General features: G+C 36.9%; 1 non-coding gene and 1 pseudogene across 1 annotated transcript; one reads left to right on the top strand and one right to left on the bottom strand.

Annotated features, from left to right (window-relative positions):
• Window positions 1–1,713: 1,713 nt before the first annotated feature.
• On the bottom strand, window positions 1,714–1,819 carry LOC145565736 (small nucleolar RNA R71). The gene has a single exon (XR_014095117.1). It is a non-coding gene; the product is annotated as a small nucleolar RNA R71 (small nucleolar RNA).
• A 6,869-nt stretch (window positions 1,820–8,688) lies between these two features.
• On the top strand, window positions 8,689–23,367 carry LOC145565201 (uncharacterized; annotated as a pseudogene).
• The last annotated feature ends 46 nt before the right edge of the window (window positions 23,368–23,413 follow it).

Genomic DNA, 23,413 nt, shown 5'->3' with positions numbered 1-23,413 from the left:
GCAAAGAAGAAAGGAGGAAGCTGCAGCTATGTGCGGGCGCACTCGAGGAGTGTGCGGCCGCACATCTCTCGTGTGCGGCCGCACATTAGGTTTGTGCGGGCGCACATTCCTGGGTACACTCCTTCGAGCGCCCGCACCAACGTGGGTCTATTTTTGGACGTCTTTCCCAACTTCCTCTTAGGGATTGTTAGTTATTTCATTCCTTTTATAGAGAGAGAAGTTTTGGATCTTGGGGGGAGAATTAGATTAGATTAGATTTTAGAGAAAGAAAACATTAGCTCTTAGCATTTTTAGAGAGAGAAAGTGTGGGTTTGATGATTGATGATTGAAGATTGCTTCATTTGATTTGATTTCTATCAAGTTTGTAAGGATTCTTTACTCTTTAATGCAATTCAAAGTTTGATTTCATTAGTATTGTTGTTTGATTTGACTAATTGATAGTTGATTGATTTTGCTTGTTTCAATTTGATTTCAATTGATGAATTTGGGAATGATGATTAGTTTAGCTTTGATTTTGTTGTTCTTTATGGATTGTGAGTAGTTTATTTGCTAGGGTAGTGGTGAAGCATGTATTGATGATGAATTGAGGTTAATTTGGGGGAATATTGATTGAGTTGATGATGTGATTAAATTGGTTGATTGATTATGTGCATGTGTGTGTTTGATTTAGGCTTGATCACCCTAGTTATTCACACTAGATTGCGTTGTAAGCTTGCTATGATACGGACCATTGATTAGTAAACTTGCAATTTCACGATTGAGGTGCTTTGTGACGTTCCCTAGGTAGTGTTTAGCGTAGTTGACGCTAGTTAGACCTCTAGGTGAACCATCTTAGTATGCTCTTTTGGATACATGATGATTTTCCTTCATATCGCTTGACTTAGTTGGTTCAACCTCCCAAATTACCGTTTCCATTATGATTGCATGTGGATCCATTGCTCTAGTGTCTTAGATTGATTTCATATAAGTTTTGCATTGCCTAGTTTAGCCTAAGTTCTACCTCAACCCCTTCTTGACTCCGAAATAGCTTGATTTAGGCATCGTGCATTTGATATCCATTCCCTTGGGTTCGACCTTGACTTACCACTACGCTAAATAGGGGTTAGTTAAGCTACAAATTTTGTTTGATTGGGTGGGGTGGTAGCCCAACGACCTACTGTTCTCCGTCCCATCAAAATGGCGCCGTTGCCGGGGAATGGTGCTTGAGTGCATGTTGTTTTTGAGTCTATTTCATTTTGATAAAATATAAAAAGATTTGACACTTAGGCTACACTTGTAGCCGTGCTACTAAAATTGTCTTTGAGTTTTGTGTGTGTAGATCCCAAGTCATGGGAGGTAGTTCAAGAGTTACCTTGAAGGAGCTTTGAGTGCCCGGGGCTTATAGGTATGAGAGCGCCATAGCTCCACCTATATCACCGGAGAATGACTTTGAAATAAAGCCGGCAATGATCACCCTTATTGAGAGGAGACAATATGGTGGGGCGAAGAACGAGAGCCCATTGAACCATCTTAAGGAGTTTGAAAAATATTGCAACACAATCAAGATTAATGGGATGTCTCAAGAATTCATCCGCCTTAAGTTGTTCCCTTTCTCCCTCATAGGAAGGTCTTTGCAATGGCTAGATAAAGAGATGAAGCCCAATTCATTGAAAACTTGGGATGATGTCACCAAAGCTTTCTTGTTCCGTTTCTATCCTCAAAAGAAAACGGCGGAGGCAAGAGCTTTGATTCAAGGGTTCAAGCAAAAGCCTAATGAAAGCCTTTATGAAGCATGGGAAAGATTCAAGGATTATCAAAGGGAGTGTCCACACCATGGGATTCCCACCTATCAAATCATACATATCTTTTATGGTGGGTTGAGTTCTCATGGGAGAGCAAATTTGGATGCCGGAGCCGGAGGCCCAATCATGAACAAGACGGAAGAAGAAGTGGTTGATGCTATTGATGAAGTAGCTCGTCATTATATGAATTGGCAAGAAGTGGAAAGAGAACCAACAAGCAAGGGTTACTCGATCGAACAACTTAGTATCATTAATGATTTGACCACTTTGATTGCGGATTTAGGGAAAGAAGTTATGTCTCTCAAGGAAAAGCTTGAGAAGCCTCCTTCCCAAGCTCCAATTCTTCCCTCCCAAATTAAGAGGAGAGGTACATCTTCTCACTCTAACTCCAATCTTTCAACTTGTTGCATGATTGTGGAATGTTGGCCATGTCAATTATGTGGAATGAATGATCACAATGCTTCTATGTGCCCAAATGTTTCTTGTAGTGAATGTGATGGAAGTGAAATGGAACACATGAATTATGTCAATAATCATGCTTGTGAACCTAGAAATGATGTTCAAAGGAATATTGGAAATAGGAATCATCATATGAATCATGATGATTATAACCAAAATGGAGGTTATAGGAATCATGATTGCCAAGAGAATCATAGTAACTATAACCATCATGGTTGTAATGGTCATGGTCATGGCTATAGACATGGGGATCATAACCAAGGTTATGATAACTATGGTCAACAAAGGAGCCAAAATGAAACTAGGGGTAATTGGAATAATCAAGCTAGGGGATATTTTCAAGCAAGTTTCCAAGATGGTTCCCCAATTGATTTAGTTCCAAATGCTCAAAGTTTAAATGATAATTCCCATGACCAATCATTTCCTTCTAGAGAATTTTTGGAAAGTGTCATTGAGAAACAAGCCAAGACTTTGGAAATGTGTATGGTTTTGAATGAAGAGAAGTTTAATTACATGTTGGCTTATAACAAAGATTTGAGTGAAAAACTTTCTCAATTGACTAGTATATTCAAGGAATATGCGCACTCTTCTTCTTTGATTCCACCTAGCTTAGATTCTAGGAACCCTATGGATGCCATTGTTACTAGAAGTGGTAAGGTCCTTGAAGGAGGTGTGCCTAAGAAGAGTGTTGCTAATGAGAGAACTAGTAAGAATTCCATTGAAATTGAAGGTGATGAATGCCCCTTGAGCGAAAATGTCGGTGAGGAACAAGTAGAGAAGGTGATAGAGAAAGAGAGAGAGGTTTGCAAACAAAGGCTCCCCTATCCTCAAAGATATAATAGATATAAGTTGGATGAACAATTTGGGAAATTTGTAGAGATGCTTAAGCAACTTCATTTAACTCTTCCTTTCACCGATGTTGTTGAACAAATGCCAAATTATGCTAAGTTCCTTAAGGAGATTTTGAGTGGAAAAAGGACTTGTGATGTGGTGGAGACCATTAGCCTTACCGAACATTGTAGTGCAATCATCATGAATAAGATGCCTCCTAAGTTGAAGGATCCCGAAAATTTTTCCATCCCTTGTGCTATCAACAAGACCCAAATTGATAATGCCTTATGTGATTTAGAAGCTAGTGTTAGCCTTATGCCATATTCGGTTTATCAAAGATTAGGTCTAGGAGAACTTCTACCTTCAAAAATTACCTTGCAATTAGCCGATAGGTCAATCAAGATTCCTAAGGGAAAGGAAGAAGATGTGCCTTTAAGGGTTGGAAAATTTGTTATTCCGGTATATTTTGTAGTGTTGGACATGGATGAAGATGCTACAATACCTACCATCTTAGGTAGACCTTTCCTTGCTACATCGAGGGCTATGATAGATGTGAAAAGTGCTAAGATATCTCTTAAGATAGGAGAGGAAGTAATTGAATTTGATTTGAATGAAGGAATGAAATATCCTTCCTCTTCTTTAGAAAATTGCATGAGAGTTGAAGTGCTTGATAATATTGTGAATTCCATGCATGAGCACTTGCTCACATCTAACGATCCTCTTGAGTGTGTCTTGTTGAGCAAGGAAAAGGTAGGTATCTCAACCAAGGAAGAGCAATTGTATGAAAATTTGCTTAATGAAGGCGATATAGGGAGTGGAGAAGAAACTTGCATGGGGATATCAAGTCAAGATGCTTTGCAAGTGGCCTCAACCAAAGAAGGTAAAGGTGTTCCCATGGTAGAGCTAAAACCTCTACCATCACACCTTAGGTATGAATTCTTAGGCCCTAATTCTACATATCCCGTTATTGTTAGTGCATCCTTGAGTGAAAGCCAAGCTCAAGCGTTATGTGGTGTTTTGATAAAGCACCAAGGTGCTTTGGGGTACACAATTGATGATCTTAAAGGCATAAGCCCCGCCTTGTGTACACACCACATAACACTTGAGGAAGGCACCCTTCCTTCTATTGAACGACAAAGGAAACTACATCCACAAATGGGAGAAGTAGTCAAGAAAGAAATCACCAAGCTTTTGGATGCGGGAATTATATTCCCCATTTCAAGCTCGAGGTGGGTCTCTCCCGTGCATGTCGTTCCTAAAAAGGGGGGTATGACCGTAGTTGAGAATGAGAAAGGTGAGCTCATTCCAACTAGAACGGTCACCGATTGGAGGATGTGTATAGACTATAGACGTCTAAACACATCAACCAAAAAGGATCATTTCCCTCTCCCTTTTATTGACCAAATGCTTGAAAGGTTGACTAGGCACAAATTCTACTGCTTTCTTGATGGATATTCGGGATTCTTTCAAATTCCTATTCACCCCGAGGATCAAGAAAAGACAACCTTCACATGCCCCTATGGTACCTTTGCATATAGAAGAATGCCCTTTGGATTGTGTAACGCTCCGGCGACCTTTCAAAGGTGTATGATGAGCATTTTTGGGGACATGCTTGAAGAGGAAATGGAAGTCTTCATGGATGATTTTTCCGTGGGAGGTGTTTCATTTGAGGATTGCCTCAAAAATCTTGAAAGATGCCTAGAGAGATGTGAAAAGGTCAACTTAGTGCTTAATTGGGAAAAATGCCACTTCATGGTGGAAGAAGGGATTGTCCTAGGCCATAAAATTTCCAATAAAGGCATCGAGGTTGACAAGGCTAAGAGGGGTAAGGTCATTTTTGGGTCATGCCGGATTTTATAGAAGGTTTATCAAAGACTTTTCTCTTATTGCTAAGCCCTTAAATGATCTTCTCCAAAAAGATGTTGATTTTGTCTTTAATGATGCTTGCTTGGAAGCTTTTAATAAATTGAAGAAATCTTTGACTTCTACTCCTATTGTCCAAGCCCCTAGATGGGATTTGCCATTTGAGCTCATGTGTGATGCAAGTGATACGGCTATAGGAGGTGTGTTAGGTCAAAGAATTGACAAGAAGCTCCATGTCATCTATTATATGTCAAAGACTCTCAATGGTGCTCAAAGAAATTACACAACAACGGAAAAGGAATTCTTGGCTATTGTTCATTCTTTTGAGAAATTCCGTTGTTACTTGTTGGGGTCTAAGACTATAGTTTTCACCGATCATGCGGCTTTGAAGTATCTTTTTGGGAAAAAAGAATCCAAACCGAGGTTAATTCGTTGGGTCCTTGAGCTTCAATCTTTTGATCTTGAGATCCGAGATAAAAAAGGTGCTGAAAATGTTGTTGCGGATCATTTGTCTAGAATTGAAGATTTTCAAGTTCAAGACGATGGGTCTCCTATAGAAGATCGGATGTTGGATGATTCTTTGTATGTTATCAATATGAAGGAGCTCCCTTGGTTTGCCGATTTGGTGAATTTTCTTGCTTGTGGGGAGTTCCCTCTTTCTTTTTCCAACAATCAAAAGAGAAATCTTAAGAGAGAAGCAAGGCACTATGTATGGGATGAACCAATCTTGTACAAAAGAGGTGTGGATGGATTGTTGCGCCGATGTGTGCCAAATGAGGAAATACCAAATGTTTTGAAGATGTGCCACTCGGATCCTAGTGGTGGTCATATGGGTGTTTCAAGAACGGCATCTAAGGTGCTTCAATGTGGATTATGGTGGCCTAACCTCTTTAAGAATGCTTGGGAGTATGTCAAAAGTTGTGATCAATGTCAAAGGACCGGGAATATTTCAAGGAGGAATGAGATGCCCCAACAACCAATACTTGAATTGGAGATATTTGATGTTTGGGGTATAGATTTTATGGGTCCTTTTCCATCTTCTTATGGGAATCAATATATCCTTGTTGCCGTTGATTATGTGTCAAAGTGGGTGGAAGCCATTGCTTCTCCCACTAATGACCATAAAGTGGTGATGAAATTGTTCAAAAAGATAATATTCCCTAGGTTTGGCATCCCCAAAGCGGTTATAAGTGACAATGGCTCGCATTTTGTGCACTATGCTTTCCGGAAGATGTTGAAGAAGCATGGAGTGAACCAACGATTTGGTCTTCCTTATCATCCTCAAACTAATGGGCAAGTTGAGGTATCTAATCGTCAAATTAAGTTAATTCTTGAGAAGACGGTTTCAAGGAGTAGGAAAGATTGGGCAAATAAGCTTGATGATGCTCTATGGGCATATAGAACGGCTTTCAAAACTCCTATTGGTACCACTCCCTATCGCTTGGTTTATGGGAAATCTTGTCACCTTCCGGTTGAGCTTGAGCACCGCACCTATTGAGCTATTAAAAAGATCAATTTTGATTTGGCTAGTGCGGGTGAGCAACGTTGGTTAGATCTTCATGAGTTAGAAGAGCTTCGGTTGGATGCTTATGATTGTGCTAGCTTGTATAAAGCTAGAACTAAGGAGGTGCATGATAAGCTCATTGAGAAGAAAGAGTTTGTTCCGGGGGATAAGGTGCTTCTTTTCAATTCCAAAATGAGACTTTTTCCCGGAAAATTGATGTCTCGTTGGACCGGCCCTTTTGTTGTTCAAGAGGTGTTTTCAAATGGTTCTATCGAAATTTCTCCTTTGGATTTTTCAAGAACTTTTAAGGTTAACGGTCATAGACTAAAGAGGTATTATGATGGAGTGTTCGTGGGGGTCATTCATGACATGACTCTTTATGATCCGCCTTGAAAGAGGTGGAGGATGTCTAGCTTAAGACTCTAAATTAAGCGCTTCACGGGAGGCAACCCGTGTTTTCTAACTTTTTCTTCCTTTTTCTTTTAGTTTTTCTTTTGGTTTTGATGATGATTTTGTGATCTAATTTTGTTGTGTTTAATGTTGTAGGATGATTTGAGTTTAATTCCAACAATTTTGATGCGAATTTTGAGGTAAACTTGTCCCAATTCTTAAGTTGGAAAGGTGGGTAAGTATGGAGAATGGTGAATACTTGTGCTTATTTTCATGATTTTCATGTTTTTCTTTCTCCAATATGAAGTGTAGCTACTGCCTATATGGTTCCTCATAACCATCATGGGGTGTGCGCACATGGTGAGGGAGGAAGAAAAATCGGGAATAAAACCCAGATTTTGTGCGCCCGCACAAATCAATGTGCGGCCGCACACGAGCCCTGTGCGGGCGCACACCCCTCTTGTGCGGCCGCACACTGCTGGGTATACGTGGGGAGTGTTTTTCCTCCTCACTTAACCCCGTTTCTTCATTCTCTCTCTCCCCTATTTCATTCTCCTTCCTCCTTAGGTATATTGTGGTTGCAAATAGTTGCTCTCTATTCTCCTCATAATATTTTTCATTCTTCCTCATCAAATTTTCCATAATTCTCATTACTTTGCTCCCCAAGTCTTCATTCTACATCCTTAAAGGTAATTTTCTCACTCCTAGTTTGAAAATTTTGGGTACTTTTTAATTGAAACTTGTTGGTATGATTGTTGGAGATATTATGTGTAGTGGTGTTTTTCTTGCTTAATTGTTGTGATTTTCAATCAATTGAAAGTATAATTGCATGTTTTATGTGATAAAGTTTCAATTTTCATATTTGAGCATGACTAGTACTACACTCATACTCTTCACCATTACTACCTCTTGTTTCTATGATGATGAATGTGGAATTGTTGATGATGGTTTTGTGAAATCTATTTATGATGTTGATTTTACTTGAGCATTTACAAATTTTGGCATGAACCTTGTTGGATTTACATATGTTTAAGTTCTAGGGTGTTTTGTTGATGTTGATGGTGATAATGGATAAAGTGGTTGTTGGTAGTATGGAGTATAGTTGCTTTTGTTAATTGTGATTTGGGGTAATACTTGTGTTAATTGTGATACCTTGATTATGCATTTTTCACCTCTATTGAAATTTTGCTTAAACTCATGTCATATTGTCCTTTTATTTTTCCCCATGTTCATGATTAATTTTAGCACACCATTCCTACTATTGAAATCATTTTCATTGTGCATTATCTTATAGATGGGTGGTTCAAGACAAGCTAAGCGTGCGAAAGTTACAAAATCGAGGAACACAATTGATCCACCTTCTTCCATCAAGGAAACCTATGGCATCAAATTCACGGTCCAAGAGCATTGGTCTAGATTTGAAAGTCTTTCTTCAAGGAAATTGTATTCCACAAGATTCTATGATAGAGACACCACTACTCTTCTTGGGATAGACGACGATGTGCGGGTGTTAGCTCGAAATTTGGGTCTTGAGCTATTCATTGACCTTAAAGCTCCCTCCTATGCAAGGCCCACCTATGAATTCCTTTCTTCGCTCGAGGTGCAAGAGGATGGTGACGATGATGAATGTCCAACACTTACCTTCCAAGTTTTCAATGAGGACTATTCCATCCCTCTTTCATTCCTTAATAAGATGTTCAACTTTCCGGAGCCTATTATGGCAAGCCTTTGATCTATCCGGCCTATGAAGCTCTCCATCGCGACCATAGGTATGATGAGAACGATTGGTGGGATGATATTTCTATTAAGGATACTTATTGTGCCCAAACTTCCAAATCGGCCACAATTGTCCATGGAGCGATGCGCTATTTTAGCCGCATGCTAACCTATGCATTTTTCTCCAAGGAATCTCTTGGAGCTATTTCTCAAGAGCAATTAAGTTGGCTATGGTTGGCTCATCGATATCGGGATGATATGTTGGAGGACTTTGATGTAATTGATTTTGCAAGGCATTTGCTTGACCGCTTCATCGATATTCGTGACGGTTTCTTTCTCTCGGGAAGCATTCAAATTGGGGGTATGATCACCCTCATCGTGCTATCACTTAACAAGAAATATGCTTCCATGATTGGAGATCTTGTGGAGATTAAAGATCCTAGAGAGAAGTCTCCGTCTTGTTTGTTGGGTACATTTGCCTTAATCAATCAAAAGTTCATCGAGCGCACTATTATGGACGATTTGTTTATTTGGAAGGTGTCTCGAACAACCGATTGGTGCCTCATTCCCTATGAAGGGTCGATGGTGAGAGACAAGAGTTCGCCCTATCCTTGGAAGCCGCCCAAGAGAGACATTCCGGTTTCTTTTCGTCGGGGATCCGTGCCTTCTTCGGGTAATGTTCTTCCAAATTCTAAGGCCTCTTCATCTAAGGGAGGTACCCCTCGAACTTCTTCTCCTACTCCTCTTCCTCCTTCATCCCCTCCCTTGCATGATTTATCTAGCTTGCATGCCAAGATTGATGCCCTTTCTGTTGCATTGTCTTCTTCTTCTATGGGGAATACTTGTTTTGTGGGTGGTTATGATTATCATGCTAGGAGGGTGTATGACTTTCATGTTTCTAGAGGGGATTTTGAGCCTTATGTGAATTATCCATATCTCCCGGTCCAAGAGGGCCCTGTCCCACAGTGGGAGCCTTTTGACAAGGCGGTGGGGCCCCGTCTTTGCTATCCCTACTGGGAGGGCCCGCATATGGCGCATAGTGCTATTCGTGGGACCTCTAAAGGGGATTACGATTACAGGAGGCCGGGAGGATGTGACTGGACTTATGATCCAGCAAACCCTACTCCTTTCCCTTCCCCTGAGACTGAGGGGAGATGGGGTCGTTCCGGGCCCCCTGTCTTGGATGACTGGTCTGACTATTTTGCTGCTGATGCCCTTAGGAGGTTGGGTAAGGCTAAAGGGAAGGAAGTTGTTTCGTTAGGTGGGGGGAGTACTAGTTCTACCCCTTACTTTAGTGCCGAGTGAGCCATTTTGGCTACCCCCCTCCGTATGCATGCTTTATGATTGTGTTTTGTGTTTGCCCTATGGTTGGGTTTAGCTTGGGGGTGGGGTGGCTCAATTATAGCTTGGGGGAGTGGGTTTAGGTTGGTTATGATTTGCACGGTTCTCCTCCTTGCTAGTGGTTTACTTTGCATTCTTCTTTCTTTTCCTCTATGTCCTCTGTCTGCCCTGGTGTCTCTGTGATGTTTTATCTGCTGTTTCTTTGATGATGACTTGCTATATTCCTTATCTATCTGCTCTGCTCTTGCTCCGATGATTCTTGTTGCTGATGATGTTTCCCTGTCTCTGATATATGTTTTTCATTTCCTGTCGTTATGCTGCCGAATTTTCGGCTGGTTTCTTTTGGAAGTTACTAACAATTTTCTTTGTATATAGATTCTTTTATTCTCTTTTTCTCACTTGGTCTTTAGTAGAAGCTTTTGTTTATGGAATGCAACGAGGTGGTTTCTACTTACTTCGTTTATTTTTGCTAAGCTTGGAGCCGGTGAGATCTTTCTTATTTTTCTCTCTATTTTCCTTGGTTGCTTAGAATAGGATTAGTTTAGGAGAAGTTGAATGGTTCGAGGATGGATGCTTGTTAACACGTAATGTGTTTGGGATCGGTGACTTTGTTGTCTATCGATCACTTGTTTGTCGATTGGGATTTTTATGTGTTTAACATGCTTTCTAGACCTTTGCATGATTTTCTCCTATGTTTTCCTTTCCTATGTCTCCATTTTCTTTTCTTTTCCTTTCTTTTATTTTACCTTTTTCTCTTTTTTTCTTTTATTTTTCTTTTTATTTTTGTTGTGATTTTTAGACATTGTTTTTCATTTCTTTTCTTTTGAGATGATCATTGTACATTGGACTTGTCTTTTGCATGACTTTCTTCCTAGGTTGTAAAGGTATGCACGGTTTGAGACTATGTTTGGTTGACTCTAAGATAGTGTATGCTAGGGTAGTTGGTTTGAACTAGAGGGATCATGAAGCCGGATTCTACTTGTTTGTGGCACGTTGGTAGTTGCTTCCCATAGTTGATTGGACACCATTAGTGAGTTTTTGCCACTACCTTGCGAGGTTACTTGCTTTTCTGGCCTTCAACATTCTTTGATTGAGCGGCGTGGATCCTTGACTATGCATACCTAATCTAATAAAGCTTGATGTATGATTCTCAAACACGAGACCGAACTATCTAGGAAGGACAAGGGCACATTTTTCGGGGTGGTATTTTTCGTTTTTACTATATTTTGTTATTTTCTTTTATTTTGGGTTTACATTTGCCTTCTTGCAACCATTTGAGCCTTATCCCTTCTTTCCAAGCCACATCTTTAGATCTTTTGGCCTTTTGTTTCGTTTTTCTACTTTTCTTGGTTTTTGTGAAGCAATTGATCTTGTTGATGGAGTTTGTGGTGGAGAAGTTGAAATGTTGGGTTCTTATGAAAGCGAGTTTGTGTTTTATTTTCCTTGTGAATAATGGCAAATGAGTTTGAGTACAAGCCGTCCTACATTTCAAAAGGCATGGACAAATAAGTGCAAAATCGAAAAAGCCGTCCAAAGTTAAACGAGGCGAGGACAAAGCACTAACAAAAGAAAAAAAATGAAAAATGAAAAATTCCAAAATATTTTGATGTGAGTTTTCTCCCTTTTTGAGCATTGAGGACAATGCTCCATTTAAGCTTGGGGGGAAGCGTTCTCACGCTTTTTGTATATATTTTTGTGAGTATAGCCTCGAGTAAGCTTGGGGGTGTTGTTTTTGTTTGGTGACAACTTAGTCTTGGTGTAAAGATATGCGCAATCTTTGCTTCACTATTAGGAAAACCACCAAATTTTTAACTTTTAGCCTACCTTCACCCTTTATGCCTTACGTTACAACCTTTGGGAAAGACCTTTTGACCTAGATAGTTGAGTCACTATTCGAGGGAGGGCATCATGGGTCATTGCCTAAGGAAAAGGGATGCATAGTCAAGATGTCGAGTAGCCTTAAAATATTACTTTTCCGGTTCCTTCGAGGAATCATTGGGACACTCACTAAAGGGAGATTTGAAACTAGTGGGAAGAACGCGGTAAGATTGTTTGGGATGAAAGTGAATTGTGATAACTAGTTCCTATGCCTAGCATACCCTATATTTCAATCAACCTTGGATATCTTGAAACGTGCATACCTTAACTACTTGAGAAAGATTGTCATTCATTCGCTTTATAGTCTTTATGTTGATTCATTTCGTAAAGGTTTGTTTTTCTTTCTTTTTCTTTTATGGTTTGCCTCATTGATGTTTGGTGGAGAGTTATGGGTCAAACTCTTAGGATACCCTTACGAGACCTCGCTCGTCCTCATAGGCGACTTTGGGGTTTAAAGGGCTTGTTGTAGCTAAAAACAACCGTGATTCCTACGACAATGAGTCTTAGTGTACATTCTTATCTTAAGTCTTTCTTTTTCGTTTCCAATAAAATTTTCATCCTCTCTTTTTCTTGCTTTGTTTTGCTCGAGGACGAGCAAAAGTTTAGCTTGGGGGAATTTGATGAGTGACATTTTTGGCACAAATTTGGTTCCTTTTTGGATGATTTTTATTTCTTTTTATCTCTCTTTTCTTTAGTTTTCCTTAGTTTTATTCTTGTTTTCTTCATTTTATGCTTTTTGTGGTTAGTTTCTCTATTTCGTGCTTTTTCTTGTTTACTTGCTATTTTTCCCTTTTACTTGCTTTTTATCCTTTGATTGTAGGTTGTGATTGATTGTCCAAGGATTCCCGGGCTTCCTTTCTATAGTTTTCCGTTGATTTTCATGCCTAAAGCTTGTGCAAGAAGTTTCAAGTCAATGAGAGGTTCAAGGAGCATGCTTCAAAGTCTTGTTTATGCCTTCCTCATGGCTCATTTTCTTCAAGAAATTCAAGGAAGTTGCTGCCTACCTTGTCCTCCATCATCATCATCTAGGATGCGTGCACCTCGTGAGCAAGGGCAAAGAAGAAAGGAGGAAGCTGCAGCTATGTGCGGGCGCACTCGAGGAGTGTGCGGCCGCACATCTCTCGTGTGCGGCCGCACATTAGGTTTGTGCGGGCGCACATTCCTGGGTACACTCCTTCGAGCGCCCGCACCAACGTGGGTCTATTTTTGGACGTCTTTCCCAACTTCCTCTTAGGGATTGTTAGTTATTTCATTCCTTTTATAGAGAGAGAAGTTTTGGATCTTGGGGGGAGAATTAGATTAGATTAGATTTTAGAGAAAGAAAACATTAGCTCTTAGCATTTTTAGAGAGAGAAAGTGTGGGTTTGATGATTGATGATTGAAGATTGCTTCATTTGATTTGATTTCTATCAAGTTTGTAAGGATTCTTTACTCTTTAATGCAATTCAAAGTTTGATTTCATTAGTATTGTTGTTTGATTTGACTAATTGATAGTTGATTGATTTTGCTTGTTTCAATTTGATTTCAATTGATGAATTTGGGAATGATGATTAGTTTAGCTTTGATTTTGTTGTTCTTTATGGATTGTGAGTAGTTTATTTGCTAGGGTAGTGGTGAAGCATGTATTGATGATGAATTGAGGTTAATTTGGGGGAATATTGATTGAGTTGATGATGTGATTAAATTGGTTGATTGATTATGTGCATGTGTGTGTTTGATTTAGGCTTGATCACCCTAGTTATTCACACTAGATTGCATTGTAAGCTTGCTATGATACGGACCATTGATTAGTAAACTTGCAATTTCACAATTGAGGTGCTTTGTGACGTTCCCTAGGTAGTGTTTAGCGTAGTTGACGCTAGTTAGACCTCTAGGTGAACCATCTTAGTATGCTCTTTTGGATACATGATGATTTTCCTTCATATCGCTTGACTTAGTTGGTTCAACCTCCCAAATTACCGTTTCCATTATGATTGCATGTGGATCCATTGCTCTAGTGTCTTAGATTGATTTCATATAAGTTTTGCATTGCCTAGTTTAGCCTAAGTTCTACCTCAACCCCTTCTTGACTCCGAAATAGCTTGATTTAGGCATCGTGCATTTGATATCCATTCCCTTGGGTTCGACCTTGACTTACCACTACGCTAAATAGGGGTTAGTTAAGCTACAAATTTTGTTTGATTGGGTGGGGTGGTAGCCAACGACCTACTGTTCTCCGTCCCATCAGATTGTCGTTGTGAAAAATATATCTTTAGCAACGACATTCTGTCGTTGCTTCCATTTTTTGCAACGCCCGTACCCACAATGACAATTGTTTTTTGCAAGGACAATTAGTTTTAGCAACAATTATAGTTGTTGCTAAAAACTAGTTTTCTTTTAGTTCCACATTATTAAAGAAATAGGAAGAACAATTGGATGAAATACATACACACATTAACAAAAGTGAAAAATACAATTACAGACAAAAGTTAGAGAAAGAAAATGGAAAAAGTTATAAGACATGTGCAAAATTCAAGGGTAATTTAGGAAGTACAATGATTAAAAAGTTAAAAAAAATGAGGGTATAATGATATTTACATGATATCCAAAAATGAAAATAGGAACAACACTTTGGGCGTGTTCGACGCTAGCTTTTGAGTAGCTTTTATTGGTTTTACTTGGTCAAACCACTACTTAACAAAAAAATGTGAGTTTTGACAAAGTAATGGTTAGAGTAGCTTTTAGTAGTAGAGGTAGCTTTTATGAAAAGTTAGAATTATTTGCTTTCTAATTAAGTTTGAGGTAGATGTTGAAAATTTTAATCTATAGTTTACAAAATAAATTATTGATTTTAATATGTAACATCTAGTCAACCGCTACTTTACCGAACACTCATACCTAAATTATCTATATTCACAACTAACAACTTGTTGACAGTTAACAACTACCTTCACAACTATATTTTGCTTAACACGCCCTTTGGGTCTCCAAAATAGGAAAAAAAAGGAACTATATTATGAGATGAAGATATATAACAAATATATTATTTTCCTTGACATATACAACTCTTAAATATACATTATTTTCCTAGTATGAATATGGAAAATATATCATGTATGCACCCAAACATGTTTTCAATTGATTACATTGAATGTGTCTAGCACATTGCTATTTCTTTTTCTTACTTGGTGATTTTTTTTTTTCTTTTTTTAGGAAACTTGGTGAAAATTCATAGTAAAATTTATAAATCCTTAACCGACTCATATAACATTTGAACATTAAAAAAAATAAATAAATAAATAAATAAAAGAAAATAAAAAATAAAAATAAATAAAAACTCTCCGGTTTCCTCTCAACCTCCCTATAAGGCCTCCAGGTTGTATTAGTACTAATTCATTCATCTTTATCGAGAACATTAATAAAGAGCAAAAATAGATATTTCTACTCGTTACCTTGAAGCCTCTTTTTGTTTCTCGTTGAATCACTCCAAAAAGGTGAATACGTTTATTTAAATTTAAAGTAATTGATTCATTAGATGAGATTCATAAGCCTTTTTCATCATTGTTATTTGATTGTTATATATTTAATGTATTTTATTGGAAAAGGCTTGTTATGATTGTAATATTGGAAAAAAGTCATCATTTAATGATTTATTTTATTATCACCCTTAATTTGTATAAAATTTATTCCATGTGATATTGAAATCTATCTTGAAACAACCATGCAATGTCTCATGTTTAGGCAAATAACATGTGGAAAATTTTAAAATGTCAAGCTTAATGGCATGCTTGTCAAATCTAACCCCTTTCTATTAATAAGCTAGTGCAAGACTTGTGTAAAAGGGTTTCATACAACATTTCGTTAGGAATGGCAATGAGCTTAATTAGTTGGTATTTAAAAATTGAGCATTGGTTACTTCCAACATGATCTAATTTAATTTTTTCAACACTATTGAGCATTGGTTACTTCCAACATGATCTAATTTAATCTTTTCAACACTATTGTCATTTGTGGATTCATCTTACAATGTTACTCATGGAGATATCGATTTGGTAAAACAAATTTGGTTGGGTCTAATAGTGTGTAGTCGGGGGTCGGGTTTAAAAGATGTTAAATTATTGTGCCAATGCAAGTCAAAATCAGACAAGTCATTACCAAGTAAAATCGTGTTTGGTTGGATGGAGTGAATTTTTACATCTTTAGGGCTTTAATACTCCTCCATTAATTTTTTTAGTGTCTCATTCCGACTAATGCACTATTCACATACTCGTCCATTGTTAGTAATTTATAATAGAGATAAAAACAAGTCTACGTTAGTATTCCGTACTTTTTTAGAATCGGCATAATCATAAATTTAAAGTTACAAATTTGCTGATATTTTATACCTATTGATAAATAAAAAAAAATATTATTAGATAAATTTTTGTGTTAACATAAGTGTCGGTCAACTAGGGACACTTTAAAAAAAAACAAAGTCAATAAGTTCTTTTGTTCATAATAATTGCAACACTTTTGTTTTTGTAATATTTACATGGTTTGAGCTAATTTTTACCATTGTTTGCATTGTATGATATTCATAATATGTAATACTCGTATATGGTGCGAGTATTATGTAATATGTTGTATATTTTAATTGGGTCTGAATCCTCTATCTCACTAATGTGTCCCATTCCATGTCCCATTCAATTTGATTGGTCTACGTCATTTTAAATTATCAATATTCTTTATTTAATTTTTAATAGCAAATTAAATTAAATAAATTTTTACATATTTTATATTCTAGTCCTTATCTCTCTCTTTTTTTTCTCCTTTATACAATTACGTTTAATTCAATCTCATTATTATTTTTTCTTTATACTACCTCCATTACTCTACGAAGAATCCAATTTTTTTTTTTTTTTAGTTACCTCAATTTATTCTTTCTCTAAATGCATTCATAAATATTAAAGCACTACAATTCACTTTAATGGATACTCCACGAGAAGTATTGACGAGTGATTTCGTGTGTATGTTCCCAGCTTGCTTTAATTTATGTGTGTATTCTGCATTTTCAATTTCCTAAAACTTTTGAATTCACAGTCAAGTTGTATCTTTACTAAATTATGAATTTTTATAATAATGATTGATATGCTCTGATTGTTTTACCATGTCTATCAAGGGTTCTTCGTAGAGTTATGGTGGTAGTATAAAACAAAAAATGAGATTGAATTAAACGTAATTGTATAAAGGATATATAAAAAAATAAAAATAAATAATAAATAAAAATAAATAAATAAATAAAAAGAGATAGAGGCTAGAATATAAATTATGTAAAAAATAATTTAATTTAATTTGCTATTAAAAATTTAAATAAAGAATATTGATATTTAAAATGACATGGACCAATCAAATTGAGTGGGACATGAAATGGGACACAATAGTGGGATAGAGGATTTGGGCCGATTTTAATCAATGTATATACAACCTCTGTTAATTGTTATCTGTAACTTTGGGGTATTTATTGTGAGATATAAAAAATTCCAAAGTTGTAAATAATAATTAATGGAGATACTAAAAAGACAATAAAAGATATTAGGAAAAATTGTCACCATTAATCTCAACTTTGTTCCATCAACTAATATTAATCCCAACTTCAATTTATTCCCTATCACTCCCAACTTTACACCCTATTAATTTTTATCACACCCAACTGACCTGCAACCGGTTAATCAAGTTAACATCTGCGTGTTAGATTTTTTTTGCACACGTGTCACTACGTGATTGGTCAAATAAAAAAAACAACCAACCTTAACGGCAGCCACCCTTAAAGGAAGCTAAAATCAGGGAGGGGAAAGGAGGGGAGGCCAGAATTCGACGGAGAAGGCGTTAGGGTGGTCGAAATTGAACGAGGAAGTGAATGCAAGGGGCGAAAACGGTGGGGGAAGGGTGGGGGGATGTCGGAATGGGAAGGGGATAGGAGGGTTATGGTCGGATTTCGACGGGAAAGCGGCGGAAATCAACTTGGAAGCGGCGGAAATCGGCTGGGATGGGAGGGACATGGTTAGATTTCGACGGGGAAGGGATTAGAGGGCGGAAATCGGTGGGGAAGCGGCAGAAACGAAGGGGAAGGTGGCGGTAATGGCGTAGAAGGAGGCGGAGACAAAGGGGAGGGGGAAGGGAGCGAAAACGGTGGAGAAGAAAGGAGGCTTGCCGGAAATAGCAAGGGTTGCCGCCTGCCGGAAATGACAGGGGCTGCCGCATGCCGGGAACAACAGGGGGCTGCCACCTGCTGGGTAGGGGTTAGGGTTTTAATTATTTTCTTAAAAAAAATTAATTTTTTTTTTTTTGAATTTTTATTTTATTTAATTTTTTTTTAAAAAAATTTGGACTTATTACGTGCTGAAACGTGTCTAATAACCTCCTACATCAGGTTGGATGGCCGGTTGGGGGTAATAAAAATTAATAAGGTTCAAAGTTGGGAGTGATAGGGAATAAACTGAAGTTGGGATTAATATTGGTGGATGGAGCAAAGTTGGGATTAATGGTGGCAATTTTTCCAAGATATTATTAATCAAATTATACGAGCAAATGTTATAATCAAAGTGTGGTACAAATTATTTTTATGATATCTAAAGCATGTATTACAATGGTTTCCTTGTGAATTACAGGGGCTGAAGGTGGATGAGCATGCAAATATTGCTGGGAGGGTCAAGGATTTATAATTTCAATTCTATAATTTGTACTTCTTATAAGTAAAATGAAAAGTATTTTGCGCTGGTTGATTTTTCATGTAACTTTATTTATTCATTTATTAAGTGTATATGAAAGCCAATTTAATCGTTATTAGTAAGCCATTAATTTTTGTGTTGTTGCTTTGATACAGTGGTCACGTAAGAAAACCAAGTGAGACGTTGAGGCTTGTTCTTACTACTTTTCTTGGGCTTGTATTTGGATTTTTTTTAGGTGTATCCTTTTCTACACTCCCTTGGACGACAAAGCTAAAGGTACATATTTGTGTGTTATCAATGTCCTTGTTACAATCTATATCTATACAATATATTAAAAGGCGTTCTTAAATAAGTCTACATGTCATGTGGCGTCCTGCTCGATTAATCGAGTCTTTCATTTCATATGCTTATAAAAATGGATTATACAAGATTTGAACTCACACCGTTAAGTTGAAGATTTAAAGTATTAGCCAATAAGCTATAACTATATTATATGTTACTCTACTAGAATTAAATATAAATAATATTTTGATATGGAATTAATGTAATAACTCGGGGCATCACTTGAGCCTAAAAATCAGTAACTAGGAAAAAAAACCTAACAATGAAGGATAGGAAAACCGGGAGAAACCCTAGAGGGAGCCAATTAAATACTAGTGAGTTGAAAAAAAAATAGAGGAAAAATAATTTAGGGGTGCAAAAGGAGAAAATACAAGTTATCACCTCATCAAATGACAAAACTGTAAAAAATCAATAACATTTTTTTAAAATATATGTCCACAATTGTTAAAATAATTACGAAAATTCGTGTTGAATGAATTATTTAGCTACTTGATAAACGAATTTTGTTTATCAACGTGATTAATTGGGGCTCCCTCATGCAAAAGTGAAAGAAGATTCTCCCCCTCCTCAAAAGTCATGAGGTTACTCTTTTCATTTTTTACCCTTTCATATAAATGAGAATGTTCTCAATCACCAATTCATCATAGCTTAGCATAGAACCACCGGAACAATACATCATATTTTGCCTGGATTTTGAAACTAGATAAGGTAAATGTAAGGCAATGAACCAAATGTACTTGTATCTTTTAATTAAAAATCTTTTACCTAAATACTTACTTTTTTTTTTGAAGAAACCTAAATACTTAGTATTGTTTACTTTTTTAAAAAAAATCAAAAAAATCAACAGAAGAACTTTGAAGCTCCACTTTTACCACCAATAGATTTAACATACATAGAAGACAAATATTCTGGACTTCCAACTCAAGCTCTATTGAACGTTTGGTCGACATTGAAAGGGAGAAGGGTTGGTCTACCTGAGGATCCGTCATTAAATAAGACCAAGGTATGCTTTCTATTTCAACTTTCAAGACTTAGTTGTCGCATTACTAATTCAACTTACATTATCAATGTGACTATTTTAAATCCAGATAGAGGGAGCATATCATACAAATGTCAATACTGCTTTAGTTTTGTACTTTTAATGTATGAAGGGTATGACTGTCTTAAGGAGGATATAGGCCTCGATCGACTAACAGGGTTGATTCAGTTGAATAGTTGATTATTCAAAATTAGTGTTTGTATCATAGACTAGGATTAGACTAAGTCGATACACTTAATCACACGCGCCTAAGTAACCATCTAAGCTTAAAAAAGTAACAATATGAGCTGTTTTAACTGATAACATGTATTGAAATTTCGAATGTGTTGCAGGTTTGGGTACCAACAAATCCACCAGGAGCTGAAAGACTACCCCCTGGAATTGTTGTATCTGAGACTGATTTTTATGAACACAAACTCTGGGGTCTGCCTGAAGAGGTGCATCTTCTATCCAATTCCTAGAGTTTATGTCTTTTGGAAATTATGTACGACTTCAAGTTCATGCTACCTGTGTTCTTAGGAAAACTATTCATAATCTTATCTAGTCGTCGAATCATGGTCTGATACTTATTAATGCAAATTTATACCATCATTTAAGATGAAATTTTAATTTGCAGGACCTGAGTAGCAAACCAAAGTACCTCATTGCCTTTACAGTAGGCTATGATCTAAGATACAATATTGATACTTGTGTTAAAAAGGTTTGACCGCGACTCTTTTAAGCTAACCTCCGTTCCTCAATTAAATCTATTTTCGTGTGCTGAATCTGATTGCTCACAGTTTTCAGACAACTTTACTATTGTCCTGTTTCATTATGATGGGCGAACAAGTGAATGGGATGAATTTGAGTGGTCAAAGCGCGCTATCCATGTTAGTGCCCATAAACAAACGAAATGGTGAGTGATTTGACCTTCTAATCCATCCGCCTTTGAACATATAACATTTTCGTGTTCATTAGAAGAAATACAGGGATTAGAAATTTCAAAGTCGATTTTGTTGTTAAAAGTTGTATCAGATAGAATATATAAACCGATTTTAGGCTTCAACCACCAGCTTAAACTTTTAATTGAATTGGTCCTATAACATAATATCAGAGCCAACTTGACATGAAGGTCACAGGTTCAAGCTCAAAAGGCTTTCACGTGAGGGGGCGTGACCGCGTGATAAAAAATATAAACTGATCTTAAGCTTCACCATCCGCTTAAGCTTTTGGTGACTTTGATTTCCTTTATTTTCTGTTCAGGTGGTACGCTAAATGATTTCTGCACCCTAATGTTGTAGGTGCATACGATTACATATTTATATGGGACGAAGATCTTGGGGTTGAACACTTTGATGCAGAAGAGTAAGCAGCTTTTAACATCGAAATTCTAAGTTATGTACTTTCTTTCATTCGACTAGATTAATTTAAGTTACCCTTTAATGTGTTTTAGATATCTTAAATTGGTTAAGAAGCACGGGGTAGAGATTTCGCAGCCTGGCTTAGAGCCAAACATAGGTCTAACATGGCAAATGACAAAGAGAAGAGGTGAGGGTGAAGTCCACAAGTAAGAATGGCATGAGAATTTATCCCTTTCTCACTCAGCTTTTTAAGTATGACACAAAATTCGTTGTTATTGATTTCTCCTTGCATTTGCAGAGCGACCGAGGAAAAGCCCGGATGGTGCCCTGATCCTCAGTTGCCAACGTGTGCAGGGTATGTATGTATATACTAATACTATTCCCTTTTACAAGAATTATAGGTCACATTTTATTTCATTATGTCTCGGAAAAGTTGTCACCTCTCCTAATATGAGATTAGTTACGATTAGATTATTCAATTTCGCAATACTTGCAAATATTTTTTTAAAATTTTGTTTATTTACAAATTCATTGAAATCATAAAATCAATATCCGTAAAAGTTGTCACCTTTTCTAATATGAGATTGGTTTTACGATTAGATTTTTTGATTTCTCAATACTTGCAAATATTTTTTTTAGAATTTGTTTATTAACAGGTTCATTGAAATCATGGCACCAGTATTCTCAAATAAGGCATGGCGTTGTGTTTGGCACATGATTCAGGTGTCCATTCTTTTACCTACCCTAATTGTTCTAGTTTTTGTTTCATTACTAATTTACTAATGACCAAATATTCTTGTGCTTTATGACTTTCCAGAATGATTTGGTGCATGGTTGAGGTCTTGACTTTGCTTTTGGAGGATGTGTGTTGAGGTTTTGTCATTAATTTTCATGATTACCACTCTTTGGAATAATTTATGAGACTAAATTACAACATTTACTACCCCTCTCCCTTCTCCTCCCGAGCCTCAAATCTCCAACTCTCACCACTGAGCTAGCAAGCGCGCTTTTTATTTTTTATTATGATATATATATAACTCTAAAGGTTGCATATAAGAAATAAACGTATTTTCTAAAATAATATACCCTTGAATTCTAAATGTTTTTGTACGGACTTTTTTTTTTTTTTAACAAATTACTCATCCAAAGGAGTACAAGTTGGTGTTATTTATGATTAATAATTCTTAGGTCTTCCATTACCACTTATTACTGTATGAGTTCCTGATCTTAATACAGCCAGCACATGAAAAGATTGGAGTAATAGATTCACAGTGGATAGTCCATCAAACAATTCCATCACTTGGGAACCAGGTGAACTTGTTTTTTTTTTCTCTTGTTTATGTTTTTTAAATTTCTAGGTTATAATTTAGTGTGAACAAATTCACATTGGATTAATTATTTGGACAGGGTGAAGCTCAGGATGGGAAGGCGCCATGGGAAGGGGTATCATCTCTTTTTATTCCTTAATAAGCATATTATTATCTTCATCCCAAAAAAAGCAGGCAACATTTCCTTACTAGTTCATTTTACAATACCGTACGTCAAAAATTTGAATTTATTTATGTAACACATCTTTTAGACACGCTATTGAGAAAATGATTAGAAAAAAGAAGAATAGACTAATTAAGCCATAAAATCAAAACCATTAACAACTTAACATTTTCTTTTCAACCAATTTATCCGTTTACTTCATCTAATATCTTCCTTTCTGAGTGTGCCAAAATGTGTAGCTAATAAATAAAAACAGAGGTTACATAAATTTTCTTAAGGTAAAAAAGTTACATTAAATTAATATCTTAGTATATCTTATGAATGACCCAAAATAAATATAACCTATTATTTAGGATTCTATTTCTGCTTAAACCACCATCAGTAACGCAATGCATTTTCTTTTCAACCCCTAAATATTTTTTTCCACAGGTTAGAGAGAGATGGAGAGAATGGTCGATGTTCCAAGATCGCATCGCAGATGCTGAACAAGCCTATTTCGAGTCTTTGGGATTTACTGTCAGTAACACAGCTCGCTATCCTACCCAATTGTAGATCTGAAATCACTTTGTTTCCGGAAATAGACAAGTCACTGGAACTGGTATGGTTGGTTGAAGTACAAACATACGTCGACAGTCTCCCTAGAGGTGTTCTAAGAGGCTATTGAATTGCATTGCATTGCGTGGAACTCTTTTGTAGAATCCTTTAACATCGCTCAGTTGCTTTGAGTAGAGCCCTGTTTATATAACAGCTAC

Source organism: Chenopodium album, chromosome 10 (assembly GCF_948465745.1).
Source record: "Chenopodium album chromosome 10, dcCheAlbu1.1, whole genome shotgun sequence".
Lineage (NCBI taxonomy): Eukaryota > Viridiplantae > Streptophyta > Magnoliopsida > Caryophyllales > Amaranthaceae > Chenopodium > Chenopodium album.
Note: the sequence above shows the minus strand (reverse complement) of the source record. Positions and strands in the feature narration are given on the sequence as shown.